Source organism: Vulpes lagopus, chromosome 24 (assembly GCF_018345385.1).
Source record: "Vulpes lagopus strain Blue_001 chromosome 24, ASM1834538v1, whole genome shotgun sequence".
In the NCBI taxonomy this organism is placed as follows: domain Eukaryota; kingdom Metazoa; phylum Chordata; class Mammalia; order Carnivora; family Canidae; genus Vulpes; species Vulpes lagopus.
In genome coordinates, this window is record NC_054847.1 from 29197884 (window position 1) to 29215195 (window position 17312).

The following is a 17312-nucleotide window of genomic DNA, read 5'->3' on the forward strand; positions in this document are numbered from 1 at the left end:
AGACCAGATACCTCTGTTTCATCCACTGCAACAGCATAACATAATCCCACGAACTCTCTGAGAAACAAAGAATCTTCTCTCTGCTTTTTAACAAGAAGGGATCGCATTGGGCCTGAAAGCACCAGGCTCTTTCCTCAGCCCCAGGGTCAGGCTTCCCTGGGTATCAGCTTAAGCCCAACACTAGTTCTTAGGGCAAAGTTTTACAGTGCCACCTCTCAGTTCAAAGGTGTTGCTCTCAACTCAAGAACTGAGATAAAAATATTTCTCCTAGTATAAGTTGCTTAGAATATCCCTCTCCTACCCCAGGGGCACCAAGATGATGGAAACCTATAACCAAGAATAAGCTATACAATGGGCATCTAAGGCATCTGGTTTTCCCAGCTCCAGGCATAGATTAAATTTTTATAGGTCACTAGTAGCAAGATGATGACTATAAATGTCTAACCTCAAGCTATAGGAATGTGAATCTTTCAACATTTAATCCACTTCATTATTCTCCTTGGGATGATAAGATAACTTGGCCTGGAGGAATTTTTATTATTTTTCAGGAAATGTAGACAACCCATGATCAATACCATAGAAACAAAAGCCATTGAGAAACAATAATTAACCAGGGAAGAAAATAAGGTTTTGGCCTAGCACCAAGAATTTAACCAAAAACAAAAAACAAAAACTAAAACTAAAACTAAGAACATTTTATTTATGATAAAATAAAAAGTAGACAACTCTTAAGGTTTTACATGCTATTTAGCTGCTTCTCCCTTTCTGATAACTCCCCATTTTTCAGTGTGATACTCCTACAAAAATCATTACTATGCTGCTATGACTAATTCCATAACTATTCTCAAATACTGCCAGTTGACTATTAAACCATGACTGTGGCCTAATTCTTAACTGATTGACAGCCAAAGAAAGGTCATCGGTCACAAAAATGCCCACTAAAATCCTGGAAAAAAAAATCACTTAACATGCACTGAATCTTTTGGTGGCTTATATTTATGGTTGTTTCTTTTTTAAAAAAAATTCAAAGGCCATGAATGCAGATAGATTTCAGTTGTCCTTGTGTTTCTTGCCTGAAAGAATCCTTTAAGTGCTCTTGAAATGGTTGGATGAGTAGCAGAAACAATTGCATCTTTTCAACCCTGGCCACAGCAGTTCTAAGATTTTGATGGGTAAAAAGAATTGGACAGATTTTAAGTCAGTAGTGGCCCTCCAATTTCTAAAGTTCTTCCAGAGTACAAACTATGTCGCTTGTACTCTTCTGGCATGGTTTTGCTCATTTGCAGGAAAACCATATTTTGCACCACATCCTCACATATTGATATGTTGAGGAAATAAACAGCAAACATCACTTCCCATCCATCTGCTTAGCTTGTTAGAAAGATGAACACCCAGTGTTCAGATGTTTTGCACTCAGGTTTGAAATTCCACACTCAGCATAATTTTCTTTTACTTTTCAAGACATATTTTAATCCAATAAGAGGAAATTCTCGTCCTCTGTTGAAAGCAAGAGACATCAATAAGATAGAAGAGCCAGCCACATTGGACGTTGTCAAGATACATATACAACTTGGTTTCTGTTGAGACTCTAGACACATAAGCCACAATTTTGACAAAAGACAATTTTTTTCCATTTTTCTTATACGCAAATCTAGCCATTACCATTACATAGTGATAACACAAAGCAAAGTACCAGATGAAATACTAAAATGAGAGTAAGTCACTTAATCTATTATTTCTAACAAACTGCTTTCAGATCTTTTACACTCATTCATTCATACCCAGAATTACACAAGTTCTTCTAGGGTTGCAAATATTTTAAAAGTGTGAAGCAAAGCAAAAGAGTCAAAGGAACAAGCAAAAACCTTGCAGCCACAGTGCCCAGTGGAAACTGAGCCAAACGCTCTTGCATAAAGAGCAAGGAGAACAGAAAGTGCATCCAGCCCTAGGTCTATCCCTTCCGGATATTTTTGTTTCCTCTTCTATTTGGAATTCCAACTCTTCAGGGGGCAGTTTGCCCTTCTCTCCTGCTTTTGATTTCCTCCTCACACCATAAAAGATGGAATTGGCGATCTTGAAATTATGTCAGTGGGAGAGAAAATGGCAACGAAGCAGATGCACAGCAGAGAAACTCTAAGTTATACCTAACACAAACCCTAGGGGGCCTAGGCAACATAATATTTTTATATCAGTGTTGATTTTCTTTGTGTGGTTATAAAATGAACATATTCTGGATCTTTTACTTTTTCGTAATGACATGAAGAACCTCAGATGAAGGAGTACAGGCTCATCTACAGTTTGATAAAATTTAACTTATCAAACTTTGTCATGGAGCAACACCAGTTCCTAGAAACACCAAAATGATCTTGTGGGGTCCCTCATGACAGTCTAATGAAGAAGCAAAGAATGAGAAAATGCAGAGTTCTGAACAGGAAAGGGTTCCTAAAGATGTCTATAGTCCAGTGCTTCTCAGGCTGTAATGCACACTCAGATCACAAGGGAGTCTCGTTATAATGCATATTCCGATTCAGGAGATCTCAAGTGGAGGGGCCATTCTGCACTCCAGCTCCTGCGTGATGCCGGGGCTACAACTCTATGGATGACATCCTGAGGGGTGAGTGTCTAGTAGACCATCCCCCAGGAAGCGAGAAAATCAAACCAGAAAACTCTTTAACAGCAATTATTTGTTAAATAATCACCATGAATCAGATCTCATAAACATTGCAAGGAAACAGATGAAGTGTAAAAAGATAAACAGGTGAGTATCACGCCAAAAAAGTAAACTCTTACAAATCAACTCCCATTTATTATGGACTTATTTTGTGTAAGGCAACGTTTCATGAGAATAAAGGATTAAAATAGAAGTAAAGAGATAGTCTCTACTCTCAAACTGCTTACATCCAGTCCTCTAGCTCATCGGTTCTCAGCTTTCCCTTCAAATATAGTACATACACCTCTTAGGGAGCATCCCTTTGATCTCAGGATTACTGATTACGGGGTTGGATGCCCTGCTTCCTGCCTGTTCTGATCTTGTTCTACCAGTTGTCCCTCACTTTCCTCGAATGTCCTCTCAGCCTCCTTGCCTTCTGGCTACTTACGATCCCTCGCATGAGCTTCTCTATCCTCTACTGTCACGCCTCTAAGCCAATGGGTACCCAGTTCTCCATCCAAGGCAGAGTCTTCTTTCCTAAGATCAAGTCCTCATTTGAACTTGCCTACTGGACATCTTCTCCTGGCATATACAGCTTAACTGAATTTATTATCATATCTCCAGAAGGTTCTTCTCTCTTTTTTTTTCTATTTCCCAGAATCCAGCCTTTCTTCTGCATCTCACAGCTACAGTTTAGTCTCGTAACTGGCCTCCCTGCCACCTGTCTCTCTCCACTCTGTCCATAATCCATATATGTGCCAAAATTCTCTTCCCATGAAATAAATCTGAATATGTCAGTACTTTTCTTATATATTTCAGCGCTCTGAAAGCTAAATGTACAAACTGCTTAGCTCCACATGGCAGATAAGGACCCTGACAAGCCGGCCCCCAGCTATCATTGTAATCTTCTTTCCCACCCTCCAAACCACATGCACACAACATATGCTGAAGCTCCACCACTCAGTTCAGCAGTCACCGACAACATCACGCCCTCTTACAACTCTGCCTCTGCACGTCTTGCTCCCTTTGCCTGAAATATCCTTCCCTCCTTCGCTGCCCGGAAAATTGCAGTGCCTTCTTTAAGATGTAGCCCAGTCTCCATGAAGCCTTTTCTGTTGGAATTAGATATTTCTTCTTCTTCTTCTTCTGAGAGCCTACAGCAAGAACTCCGTTCTTCACCAGATCAGAGAGTGCTACTCGCATCTGTTTTCTCCACGGACACGAGAATTCATTGAGATCAGACAATGCCTTCACTCTTCTCGTTACCAGTGCCAGGCAGAGTGCCTGGATTAAAGCAAACATTCAGTAAATATTTATTGAATGACTAAATGGATGTAAAACAGAAACTAATAATGCAAAAACTGCAGATGACAAATGACTGGTACACATTAAAGGGGTTATAAGCATCCAGAGGAAGGAGTGTTTGCTGTGTATAATTAATTGCTAAAATGCATGTAATGTGACCTTCAGAACGGATATTCAAGGGCAGCCTCATGCAGGAAACGAAGTGTGCATTGGGTCTTGAAGGAAGTACCCTCAATAGACAAGAGTGGGGGGCATTACCTACCTGTAAAGAAGCGGTGGGGGGTAGGGGGGGAATATGGGAAGTTATAAGCTGTCTGCAATAAGAGTGGATGGTATTTTTAAAAGAGAAATAAGAGGTAAAGTTGAACAAAGGACACAAGAAAGGAGGGGGTAGGTATCAAACTTCAGAGGATATAGGCTGGGCTGTGGTAGGGTCTAGGGCTGTGGGTGGCATGTCACACCCCCCTTTGGTACCAAATCACATTTATTATCAAGACTTGTTGCTAGTTTCTTAATATCATTCTTGCAGCAATACACGATCCTTCTTTCTGGCTCTGCCTTTATATACCTGAAGTCACAAACTCACTCCGTAATCAACTTCATTATAATGGAAACTAATATAAAGTTTCTTCACTCCCCTTTCTCAAAACTTATCACCACACCTACAGTATCTCTTCATTGGGCCTTCTGTTCTCCATTCTTTCTGCTTTTTGTTCCTGCTCCTAAAACATGGAAACCCTATGGAGATTTGAGCAGAGCTGAGGAATGCTGACTCAGACGCTGCATTTCCAGCCACTCGGTTGACTGTCCTGGTGGCAAAGACTAATGCTGTGAGCAGAGCCCCCACAAAACCCCACTTCCGTCTCAGTGCCTAAAAAGCTATCTTGGTCTTAGAAATCACAGCATTCACTCTACTAAATTAAAGCTCCAAAGGCAGCTTGCAAATTGCTAATGACACCAGACAAGAGAAAGAGAATAAGCCATTATCAATTATTCCTGCATTCCTGATCATTCATTTTTGGGGCTAGATGCAGCCAAAAGCAAGCCCTGTAGAAACATGGTACATGAAGAGTCAACTTTAAGGCATAAACAATTATCACACTGTGCAAAAGAGTGTCCAGATGCAATTTGTTCTCTTTAAAAAAAAACAAAAACAAAAAAAACTTGGCTGGAAAACTGCCATTTCAAAGTAAGGCAATTTTCTTTCAAAGTAAAAGGACTGAATTCACCTTTAGGATAGACTGTTCCTTTGATTTGGGATAATTGCTTCAAGTGGCCCCTTCAAGTGACATGAATATAAAGGAAGTCCCCACCCATCATTGTCCCTGGGGAAAACTGTGAAGTAAACTGAGTGCAGGTGTTTTCAACTGAGAAAATAAGTGTTCTGTTTAGTAATATAAACCATGGTGTACAGCTTTATAGCCAGGTTTGTTTCTTTCAGGGAATGTTTCTCTTACTGTACTGTTTGATGCAGACAACCTGTCGCTCTTCTCGTGAAGATGTGACCATGCACATGTATGGGTGTGTTTTCTTGACTACTCAAAGGAGACAAGTTGGACAAAGTGAGAGAAAGGTCACACCAGCCCGGTCTTGATCTCATGATGGATGACACACCATGAAAAAAAAAAAAAAAAAAAAAACTGGACTGGGAAATCTCAGGGAAACGTAGACTGGATTTTTGAGGCCCTTTGTGTAGAATTGTTTGACTGAAACTAGCAGAAAGAACTAATGTAACATGTAGATTTTAGATTTAGTTTATAGTTATTTTTCTGTTGGAATTCGAGGACCTGGTCACACTCACCTGAGGGGTGGGGCTTGAGTTTCTTCCCAAGAGAGCACTTGGGAATCATCTTTGTCAAGAAGATGGAAGATACTATCTGAGACCAGAAATAAGGCCTGAGGAAATGAACCTTACTTAGTCTGAAGAAAGAGAAGCTCTTTGGTCTTTTTGGGATACCTGCAGATGTGAACTGAATGCCATAGAGAACTCTGAGCATTCCAGGAGGTATGAGAGAAGAGAGGCTGGGAGGGTGGGCAGTAATGCAGTCGGGAGGGGATTTTGAGGGTGGTCCTGGTCCTGGTCTGTGGACTCTGAGGGCAATCCCATGTAGTCACAGCTACATGCTAGTATCTAGAATGTATTTCCTTCTCATTGCTCCCTGGCTTTAGTAAAGCCTTATGAAAATTTCCAACTTGTTTTCAGCTATGTTTCATGGGGAATTTGAAGAATGATCCTAGAACACACTGAGGAGAGGGGTAAAGGAAGGACCAGCACTCCTCTCCCCTGACTGAGGCCATGGTGGAGGTCAGCAATGTCACCTGGAAAGACCAGTTACCCTGCACCGTAAGAGCACCTGCCTCTATACTATGGATTGACAGAGAAGTCAGAAAGGAAGAAAGTACTAGAAGACTTCTTCTAAATATCTGGAGAGCAATTAGAGGAGCCTACGTTCCTACATTGGTGGGGCAAAGTTATTATAATTTGCATATGAATAAAACATGGTCTAATTCTAGACACAGGCCAATGAGGGCTAGGCATACAAACAGAATTAGAGAATTTCTGTTATTTTTTTTTATTCTAAAATGTATGCATGCTCATTGCTGAGAAATTAGAAAATAAAGTTTCCAAAAAGAAAATTAAAATAACCCACAATCTCTACCAAGAGATAACCAGAGATAACCATAGTTACTGCCGCATAAGTTTATAATCTATTTTCTTGATCAGTCATTTACCTCTGGGTTAAAAGAAATCCAAAGCTATTTTCCAAAAAAAATTCTTTACTCCACCCGTAGATATTCTTTTGATTCACTCTAAGAGAAAAATTCTTGACCAAGGGTGTTCAGAGACACCTGTAATCCAGTAATTCCCTTATATAGCCCAAAATCTACTCTAATGGGCCCACAGAACCACATGTCTAAGCTATATCCTATTTTCTCATTTGACTTGGTGACGTTGACATTTTCTCGGGTTATTAAATGATTTTTTAAAACATCATCTGTAACAGTAGCATGTTAACCATTTGCAAATATAACTTATCTGGATATCCAGCTTAGTTTCAGTTTTCCATCATTATAGTGAAAACAGCCAAGAGCATCTTTGTACATAAATCTTTTGTCAAGACAGTTAGAGGAGCACTTGGGTGGCACAGTCAGTTAAACATCTGACTCTTGATTTCCACTTAAGTCACCATCTCAGGGTCATGAGATGGAGCCCCACACCCAGCTCCAGATTGGGCATGGAGTCTGCTTGAGATTCTTTCTCTCCCTCTGCCACTCCTCACCCACACATTCTCTAGACTCTCTAAAAATAATACTTTTTTAAAAAGACAACTACAGAGGGGAACAGAGAAAAAGCAAGATATGGGCTGCTATAGCAAAGGGTCCTTATCACCCAAGGTGACACCCAGGATGAAAGGTGAAGCCCTCACCAAGAGGCAGAGAGCTACATGGGAGAGAAGAAATAGGAGTAAGATGAACAAACTCTGCTCACTTCTCAATTTTATTTAAGGGCAATATTGCCCTCAGCTTGTGAGGTATCAGATAACCACCAACCGAGTCACCTAATTCTATAAATTCTCTATTATTCAGCATAGCCAGGAAATGGTATATCTATCTTGATTAATAATATATTCTGGTTAATAGAGTTTTGTCATCAATGACTAATTTACTGTTGCTAGTAAATAAAGTTTATTAGCAATAAAACTAAGATGAATAAAATTTACATTTTTGTCAGTAATTCTAAGGATTTATCAAAATCTACCCATTAATTCATTCATTTCCCAAATATTTATTGAAGATCTATAATTATGTAGGGCGCTCTATTAGGTGCTTTTATGTCAATGATCCACTATTTATTCATATCATTATGTATTTTAATCTGTCTGACGTTACACACGATTTGAGGTGGCCATGTCATGGCAGAGGGTAAAAGTCATAATTTACAGAGAATCAGGCTATTAAAATTATTTAAAAATCAAAGAGACTACTTTATAAAGCTGCCAAATATGTAATCTAAATGGACCTAATGTTATATTATTTTTAAAATTCATCTCTCCTCAAAGCTAAGAGTGTGAAACAGAGCCAACATCTAAGTGAAAATCTGTGGCAGATTTAATATTTTTAATGACATAGGTCATATATAAGAAATAGCACAACTCTTTTATTTTCCATAAAACAATTTAACTCCACATCCCCCTCCTGCCTGCATGGTGGGAAATACAACTTGAGCCATTCTAAGGGCTCCCCAGTATTGGGCCGAGTCGCAGGGTCTTTCAGAGTTCCTAGGCATCATGAGTCCCTTGGGGATCACCGGCCACCTGGGCAGAGTTGTTGGTGCTGAGACACCCTCTGTCCCAGCCTACACAGTCTCTCTAGGTCCATCGCTCCCTGCTTCTGAGAGCACTTGGGACGGAGCAAGGCCATCATCGCTCCAGGCCCACACCACCTGTCCCTCCGGCAGCCTCTGAGACTGTGTTTCACCTCAAGGCACAGACTGGCAGCAAGCTATCTGGCCCTTTGTGCCAGGCCCCAGAGATCCGCTCTCCCTCTATAACCCCAAAGGGTATCCCTTTGGAGTCTCAGATCTCTCCAGGTTTCCCTGAAAGCAGTCAGTCCTCCTCAGTGGGGTTCATTAGCAAGTACAAGCGCGATTTCAAAGCTATCTGTGTGTCATCTCCTTGAATTTCACTCATTCTTCACCACAACCCTGTAACACAGGCCTTATCCCAAACCTACAGGTAAGGAAACTGAAGCTCAACAAGTTCAGGTAAGTTGTCAGAGATCACACAGCCAGTGAGCCAGCGCCGCGATGCTCTCAATCTTATATTTCTGTATCTTCTAATAACTCTTCTCATTTGTTTAAAAAGACAGAAAAATTGAGACACTAAGAGTTTAGGTGGTTTATTTTGGGGCACGCAATCCCATGTTCCTCTAGTTAAACATTTTTAAAAAATCATAGGATTTAAGCTCATAAGCACATAAAATTTAAGTGAGACATCACCATAGTAGTGGTAAGAATTTTAATGCAGCCAGACTTGTCAAGAGAAGACGGACTTATCAAAAGGACCAAAATGCATGATTTAAAAAAAAATTATTACTATTTAGCAGATGTCTTCCTAGTAGTTTCCATGGGCAAAATTCTGTGTTCGGTGCTCAAGAGATAAGAAGGAGACGGCACCCCTGTCTTCCCAGAGCCTATCAGCAATGGAAGACCCCCAGGTATACAAATAGATCGGGGAAGTGAATGAAGCCAGGCAGGAGGAATGCTGAGAGTGGCACAGTGTAGGCTGAGCGTGGACACAGCCAGCTTCAAGTTTCCAAACCGGAGTGTAGGAGCGTGGGTATCAAGGCAAACAGTGTGGGTGACCCCGCCTTTCTCCTCCTCCCAGAGGATGAGAATGCTGGAAGCTCAGCTGTTGCAGAATGTAAACCATACGATTGCCCAGAGTTACTGACTTGCCTAAAGCCATAAAAAAAATTTTTTTATGAGTTATTTTTCACTTCTTTTTCTGCCAGGATCAAGTATCAGCATTGTTATATTCAGAAACACACCACTTTTAACACACTGAAGAAGAGCTGGCCCAACCCCGGGTAGGCATAAAACAGTTGTCAGAGGCAGGAAGTCTCCCAGACTCCAGCCCCGAGCTACAGCAGAGTAAATTTGAGACATTCAACAGATTTCTAATGCACTGAGATGCCTGAACTAGCCTTCATATTTACTAGTAAAGAGACAAAGAATGTTGTTTTGACAGAGCCAAAAAGAGATTTCAGGCAGATTTGGAATACTCACTCAGATGAGTTTTTCTAAACTCATCTAAAAATCTAAAAATTTTTAAAAATCACTGCTCAGAATCTTAAAACTACTGCAAAGATTTCTCCTCCATCCCTGAGCTCCATTAGGTCCCTGACAGGAAGGGGGGCTTGATACTACTAGAACCAATCCTTATACTCCATCTGCCCCCCACCATTTGTTGAATTCTTTACCAAAGAGAAAAAAATGTCAAGAGACTCCAGTTGCTTGGGTTTTAGGTTTTGACGGACTCCTACCCCATCGGGGGCCAAGATCTCCATTTTCTTTGTCTTTGACTTTTCAGGAGACCCAGAGAATGAAATCCAATACTTTTGTCTGCATCTGCTGCTAAAAGCCTTTTTTCCCTGGCCATGCCACAGCTCCCCCGAGGCTCATTAAGCACATTTACATTTGGCTCTTAAAATCCTAAATAGCCCATTTCACGCCTAGCAATGGTGTATTGATGAAAGAAGCACTCAGTGATGGCCTGTAGGATGAGAGGGAGGACTCTTCTGGACTCTAGATAGCTCCCACAAAGGATTTGTACATGCTGCTAAGGACTTAAACAGAATCACGCGAGCAATAGACTACTGTCAGGAAGACACATGCACGCAGACTCCATCGTTACATACTGTCAAGTACACCCGTTCGTGTGCACACAAAATGGCAAGGGCCTAACATTTAGTGGAAATGCACAGAGAGGTTTAAGGGCAAGCGAGGGGGAGAGGAGGAGAGTGGAAACGAAGCACAGGGAGAGAAAGAGGGGGAAAGTAGAGAAAACAGGAAGGAGTATGTGTAGGAGGAGAACATGCCTTGGATTTTAGTGTAAATCTTCCCCTCAGAGTTGTAAGGATAAAAATGAGGAAATAGGGTAAGGGAACTAGTAGAGGCACCTGAATCCTGTTTCCACCGGATGGTGGTGAGCGAGAATGCCTGGAACATGGAAGGCAAGGAAGGGTCCAAAGGGTTCAAATCACCATGAGATTCAGGAAGAGACACCTGGGAAAGAACAGGAGCCCCAACGGTTGGATCTTGACAATCTTTCCACTTCCGCCTACACTTAATGCCCCAAACAAAGTGATATTTATTTCTGTGACTTCATCCCCCCCGCAGGGGACTCAGCACACAACAGAAAGTGACCCATCACTCCTCCTAGCTTCCTCAAGAGACATTCAACTCCACACAGTTTCCTCAAGGATAAGCAAGAATCAATTCTCCATGGTGGGGGGTTAAGATAGAAACGAGATCTTTTCTTTTTCTTTGTATACTTTTTTTGTATTGTTTTTAAAATAAAAGTAATAGACCTATAAGAGTACATTTCAAAATCAGTAGGGGTTGCCTGCACATTTGCAGATAATTTACATTTCGGTTTTCTTCATTATATTTTTTTTGTACAACCAAACTATCAATAAAAATGTTTTCATGGGTACAGTAGAGGAACAGGGCCGTCCACTGTCTCACCCGTACCTCCCTCTGCTATGCATGTAAGCTGATTATAATTTTACATCAGTTGAACTTCCTATTACAGAATAGATATGTTCCCGAAGATAAATGCATAAATCAACCTTTTGCCAACTGAACCTTAATTTCAAAGTGCTGAGAGCATTTGCTATTTACAGAAACATTTCATGAAATCCTCCTATAAAAGTGAATAATCTACCTTTCTGTACATAAAGCTGCAGTTGGTGCCACTGTTAAAATGGAGTCGACGTGTGCAAGGTAGAGAATCGATTATGAGGGCAGGTTCTGGAGTCAGACCACCTGGGTGGGAATCCCAGGCTTGTCACCTCCTCCGTATATGTGCCCCATTTAACTTCCTTGCCTTCCCATCTGTAGAATGGACTCAACTATTCATCTATAGAGTATCAGCAACTTTTTCCTGATGTCTACGTGAGGATTAAAAGACATGATCTACTTAAATCACTTATGAGACGGCACGTAGTAAACAATCAGTGTGACCTATTATCCCTCGTGTTATTTCTAGGACTTTTACTGTTCTGGTCATGCTGTTACTAATATAGCCCCTGGGAAGGCAGTGAAGCAGTCTATCTTCTTCCTCCACCTAGATGGCGAGCCCATGAGGGGCAGGACTGGTCTCATTCCAGGCTCTATGCCAGCTCTAGGGCTAGGATGGAGGCACAAGGACGTTGGAAAATGACTATGGGAAATTTTAATTAGTTGTAGCCACCATGTAACTAACGCATGGGGCCTAGCAGCGCGCCTGGACGGAGTAGGGGCCCAACAAAAGCAAGCAAGTGAATGAACGAATGAATGCACATAAATATGGGGCACCCCCTAGAGATCCTAAAAGATAATATGTCGTATTTTCCTTTCATTAAACCCTAATCTTATTTTTCTTAACAAGGCCTTTAGGAAATCTAGGGCCGTCAAAGCTTCAGCTAAGTGAGGAAAGGCAAGAGTGTAATTAGCAAGCCAAAAACAGATGATGTTTTCAGTAAGGTTTATGTCTTGTTAAAAGGAAACAATTTGTACGATCCTCACTAAACACACCTCATCTATCACTCTTCCCAGCCCCACTCTCCCCAGGGCTCTCAGCGAGGCTTGCCCTCTACAGTTCTCCACGGGTAGCCAACATGCTTTAAATGTTTGCCAACTGACAGTGAAGCCTGGACTTTGAAATTGGCCTCCCCCCATGACATCTACTGCCAAGGGGTGTCCCCAGCCAAAGCATGTGTTTTATAAGATGTGCCCCCCAAATCCAGTGATTCCCACATCAATAAAGTCTTGGGCTGCCAAGGCCACAGTTTCCACATTAGTTGAAATTATCAAGGTTAAGCCAGACTCTTGATGTTGCTTTTATTGACCTGATTATTTTGTGCACATGGTGCCTGTGTGTAAATTGTTGAGACTGTTAGCTATAACTCTCCTTAAGGTGTATTCTTCAGGCAGCCAGTGTTGGAAACAGTGGGGCTCCTTAGAAGTGGGGCTTGAGAGGGTGGGGAGCAGACCTTGAGAGGGGAGAACCAGGCATGGTCAGCTCCACCCCCCCAGGGAGCGCACCAAGGGAGGCAAATCCATCCCCTTCTCCATTTTACAGAGGAGACTATAACACTATAGGGGGGTAGGGGAGATCACTTCTCCAAGGACAGCTAACGGCATGCAACCACAAGCAGATCTCACCCCGACCTGCGCCCCCTCTTACTTTCCTCAGCTCCATGTCGGAGTATTACCCGGAAGAAACCAGGAGGAGCTGAGAGGAGAGCTAAGAGGAGGACACTTCCAGTGTCACTTATACTCAGCTGGGCTTTGACAAGATTAATTTGTACCTGTGTTACCAGAGGGAGCCAATATTTATCGAGCAGCTACCACACGCAACACTCAGTGCTAGGTGAGATGGTAGGAAACCCGGTCCCTATCTTCAAGGGCCTTAAGAAACAGTCTCTGGTTCAGAGGCAAATACACGGAGACGGTCACATTTCACGTTGATCACAATCTACTTATGGCCTCTTTTCAAGGGTTGCCTCACTTCATCTTCACAGCATTCCCAGCAGAGGAGAACACGGAGTCTCAGAGAGATTAAGGCGCTTGCTGCCACATAACGAGTTAGTCAAGAGACCGTTTTTTAACTTAAAATCTCTGACTTTGGAGCCTATACACTTCTAATCTGGATTAGCTTCCTAGAGCTGCCATGACAAGTACCACAAACTAGGTGGCTTAAACTATAGAAATTTATTCTTTCAAGTTCTAACTTCTAGTGCAAAACCCTGGTGGCAGCCCTTCCAAGGGCTGTGAGGAAGAATCCGTTCTATGTCTCTCTTGTAGCTTCTGGTGACAGCAGACAACCTTTGGTCTTTCTTGGCTTATAGCTAGATTACTCCAACCTCTGGCTCTGTCTTCACATAGTTTTCTCTCAGTGCATCTGTGTTCAAATTTTCTCTCTTGGCTAAGGACACGAGTCATATTGGAGTAGGCCCAGCCTAATGATTTCATCTTACGCTGATTAAATCTGCAAAGACCCTATTTCCAAAAAAGATCCCATTTGTCAATACTGAAGGTTAGAACTTCAACACATCTTTTTTCAGTGGGACACAACTCAGCCCTCAACCACCACTACACCATGTGCTTCCCATAATCCAAATTTTGGAAAATATCTCCCATCAAACCCTTTCAAGGGGATATTTTTGTACTCCTTGCATATTCTTTTTTATTTAACAAACATGAGATCCCATCCCATCATCTACATCAGCAATTAAACAATTTATATTATATGTATTATATGTAACATATATATGATTATTTATATATTATATATAAAATCTCCTCTCTGACCCAGGACATTAGGATCCAGACCTCTGAATCTAGTAGTAATTATTTATTTGAAATTATCTATATAGTCCTGAGCTTCCTTTTGCACCTAGGTAACCTTCTAAAGCAGATTTAATGCAAAGCTACTATAGGATATCTAGAAGCAAATCATAGAGAATTCTAGAGTAGCCCACAAGAAAAGATTCTGGTGGGTCCACTCACAACACTTTATAGGTGATTAATACGAGGCATAGAGCTTAAGCCCTGTCTGAAGTCATGTGGCTCATTACGGTAGCAGGTTGACTGGCCTGCAGCCTGAATCTCTTTTCGGAACTCCTAGGGCTGCTGGTCATTTGTTCCAGACGTGCCCAGAGATGCTCCTGGTACCTTGCACTGTTTCGGAACTCCAAAGAGGTGGGTATACGCACCCAGGGGCACATTCACGTCCTGGGATAAGCAGGCTCCTAGGCCTCGTGCTTTCTGAAATCTCTCCTTTGACTGGTGAAGCTGAGCCACATCAGTCTGGGTAGCTCGAATATTCCAAGCGCCAGTGTTTCAATGTCAGTCCCAGGAGCCCACTTTCACTCTAGAAGCCTCCTCTATAAATGACACCTCAACAGCACTTCCTTTCTTCATTCCTTTCAGTTTGACAATTCAGGTATGAAAACATTTGCCAAACTGTAAAGTAAAAGACTCCAACGAGAAAAATTACACAGGCTCACCTTGGAGACTAGGATTCTCTCCAGTTAGGCCCAGTTGGCAGTGTCTGATCAGGAGGCTGAGGGGCGGAGACCCTCGCTGACCATCACTCTGAGATTTCCCGGGCCAGGGCAGCAGGGAGGAGAAGCATGTTCTCTCCAAGACTCTCCAGAAAAAGTAGGGTGTGGCCTGGAGCAATTTCATTGTCCAGCTTTATGAATAATTCTCTTTCCCAAGCGGCCTTTCCACCAAGGGCTTGTTTAAAGAAATCAATAGTGCAAGGCCCTAGTGTGCAACACCACATGACCCTAGTTAATGGTCACTTGATGGATTTAGATAAAAACGTCTATCTCTATGGTTCTCCTTGGAGAAGCAAAATCCCAGTCCTGTCGTACCTCATATTCAGAATTCTGTCCTTGTAGGGGTCAGGATGGTGGATATATATATGCTCAGTAGTAAACTGGGATAGGAGATATGAGGAGGATCAAGCAACTGGGGTCTCACAGGTCTTGATCCGACACTCAGCCTGGTAATGCTCCTCCTCTGTCACCTGAAGAGTGAGCAATCTACTCCGGGGTGGACAGGATGTAGTAGAGTAGCTTTGGGTCTCTCTCCTGGTGGAAAGTCCCTCCCAGTCCTTCTCCTCCTGAAGAACACCTGCTCGCCCCTAATGCTTGGTCTCCCGAGGCCCCTCAAATGCTCCCACGGCTCTCAAATGACTCTTCCAGCACTCGTGGGTCATCTCTTCCCAGCGAGTGAGGTGGGGAGCCTGTTGGGAAGCAGGGGGCTGAGTGGGTAAGGGGCAGCGAGGGGGAGTAAAGGAAGCAACATGCACTGTGCACAGAGGGGGTCTAGAGTGAAAAAAGCAGAGCAACGTCAGTGCGAGGGGCTGGCACAGGATTAAGAACAGAGTTGCAATGAGAGGTTGAGGGCCAGGTCACTGGAGAACCCTAAAAGGCAGAAAAGAGCATCTTCTGGGGAAGCAAAGCTGAGGGTCTAGGAGATCCTGTAAGCAGGGGGTGCAGGAGCAGCCCAGTCCCAGTGCGTCAGAGTAAGATACTCTTGGGAGGGTTGGACAGGGACTTGGTGGGGGGGGAGGGTGTTGGCCAAGAGGTAAGATTGAAGATTGAAAGCTCAGCAGGTGCAAGAACATTTTTCCCGCAGCACCCTATTTTTCTCCGCCTCTTGACATGACGGGGTGGGCCTTCTCAGCTCTGTGTCAGGGGCTCAGCCCACAAAGTCTGACATGAACTAGCACCGACGGGATTTCCCCTGGGAGGCCTTCCCTACGCCCCCCTCCCCTCCCCACTGGCCAGCGCCCCAAGTGTCAGAGCTCCCCTCTGACAGCGTAGTCCCAAAGGGTGCTCACTGCTCTGCCCTGGGCCCTGTCACAGGGATTAGGAGAGCCTCTGTCTGCCCCTTCCACCGGCAATGGGGGAACTGATGCCAGGACTTCCCCTCCGCCCCCTGTCCCCAGGACATGCACACCTAGTCCTAGCTCTGCTCCTGGCAGCCACTCGAATCCCCACTCACCCTATTTTTTCTTCCAGGTGGAGGCCCACTGTCAGGCCAGAGGCCCCTGGGATACCCCTGAGTTATCTTCTGGAGCTCCCATGACCACAGAGCCTCACTCCTTTAAAGAGATGGACGGCAAGGACATAGGTCTAGAAACCTGTGAGGGGCCTTGTCTCCCCAGTCTCCTCCTCAGTCCTTACCGTCACACAGCCCCACCTCAGGGTCCCTGCCAGGGCCCAGCTCAAGGCCTTCTTGCCAACTGGGTGCTTCCAATAGCACCATAGATGCTCTTTCCCCAGGAGGTCTTCCCTAGGGCCCCCTGCCCCTCAGCCTCAGAGGGTTCTCCTACTCTACACCACTGTACCCCATCCCCCCTCATCTCTTCCCATCATGACTGCAATGGAAAGAACCAGACATGGAACCAGTCATGCATCCGGATCCTCCACTAGAAGGCCAGCTTCATGTCTGTTTTACCCATCTTCCTAGTCCCATCTAACGCCTGGCTCATTTTATTAGGTACTTCATTTTTTTTTTTTTAATTGGACCAAAGTTTCTCAATTTTTTTCCCAGAGGGTCAGCACCAGATTCACAGTCTTACAGTTCATGACTTCCAATAAATGGCACCGTCCCCAGAGCGGGATCCACTTCTCAGCTTTTAGCAGAAGGAAAGGTCAACAGACACCTGGACAGCGGAACGTGCCCATGGTCTTGCCATGCGTGGACCCCGTGCCAGCTCTGTACGTTAGCATTAGACTTCTAGCACCTGGCCTGGGGACTTACAACGTGCCCTCCCCCTCCCCCCAAATCACTCCTATTCACTCTGTTATGTTCGGGTTTGTTCTGCACCGAGCATTTACGCTTCAGTTGTGTACGTGTCCAGAAATAACCGAGGCTCTGGGGCATGTCCATCATTTCTATTTCACTGATTTCCTTTGAACAAGACAAACCTTTGCATGTCGTTCTTGATTCTAGCCCGTAACGTCCCAGTGTTTTCTGTGGCATTGGATTTGGTTCCAGTGTTAAAAACTCCAGGTTGACTTAACTTATTCCTTTATAATCTGTATAGAATCTGAGCTCATAAATATAGTT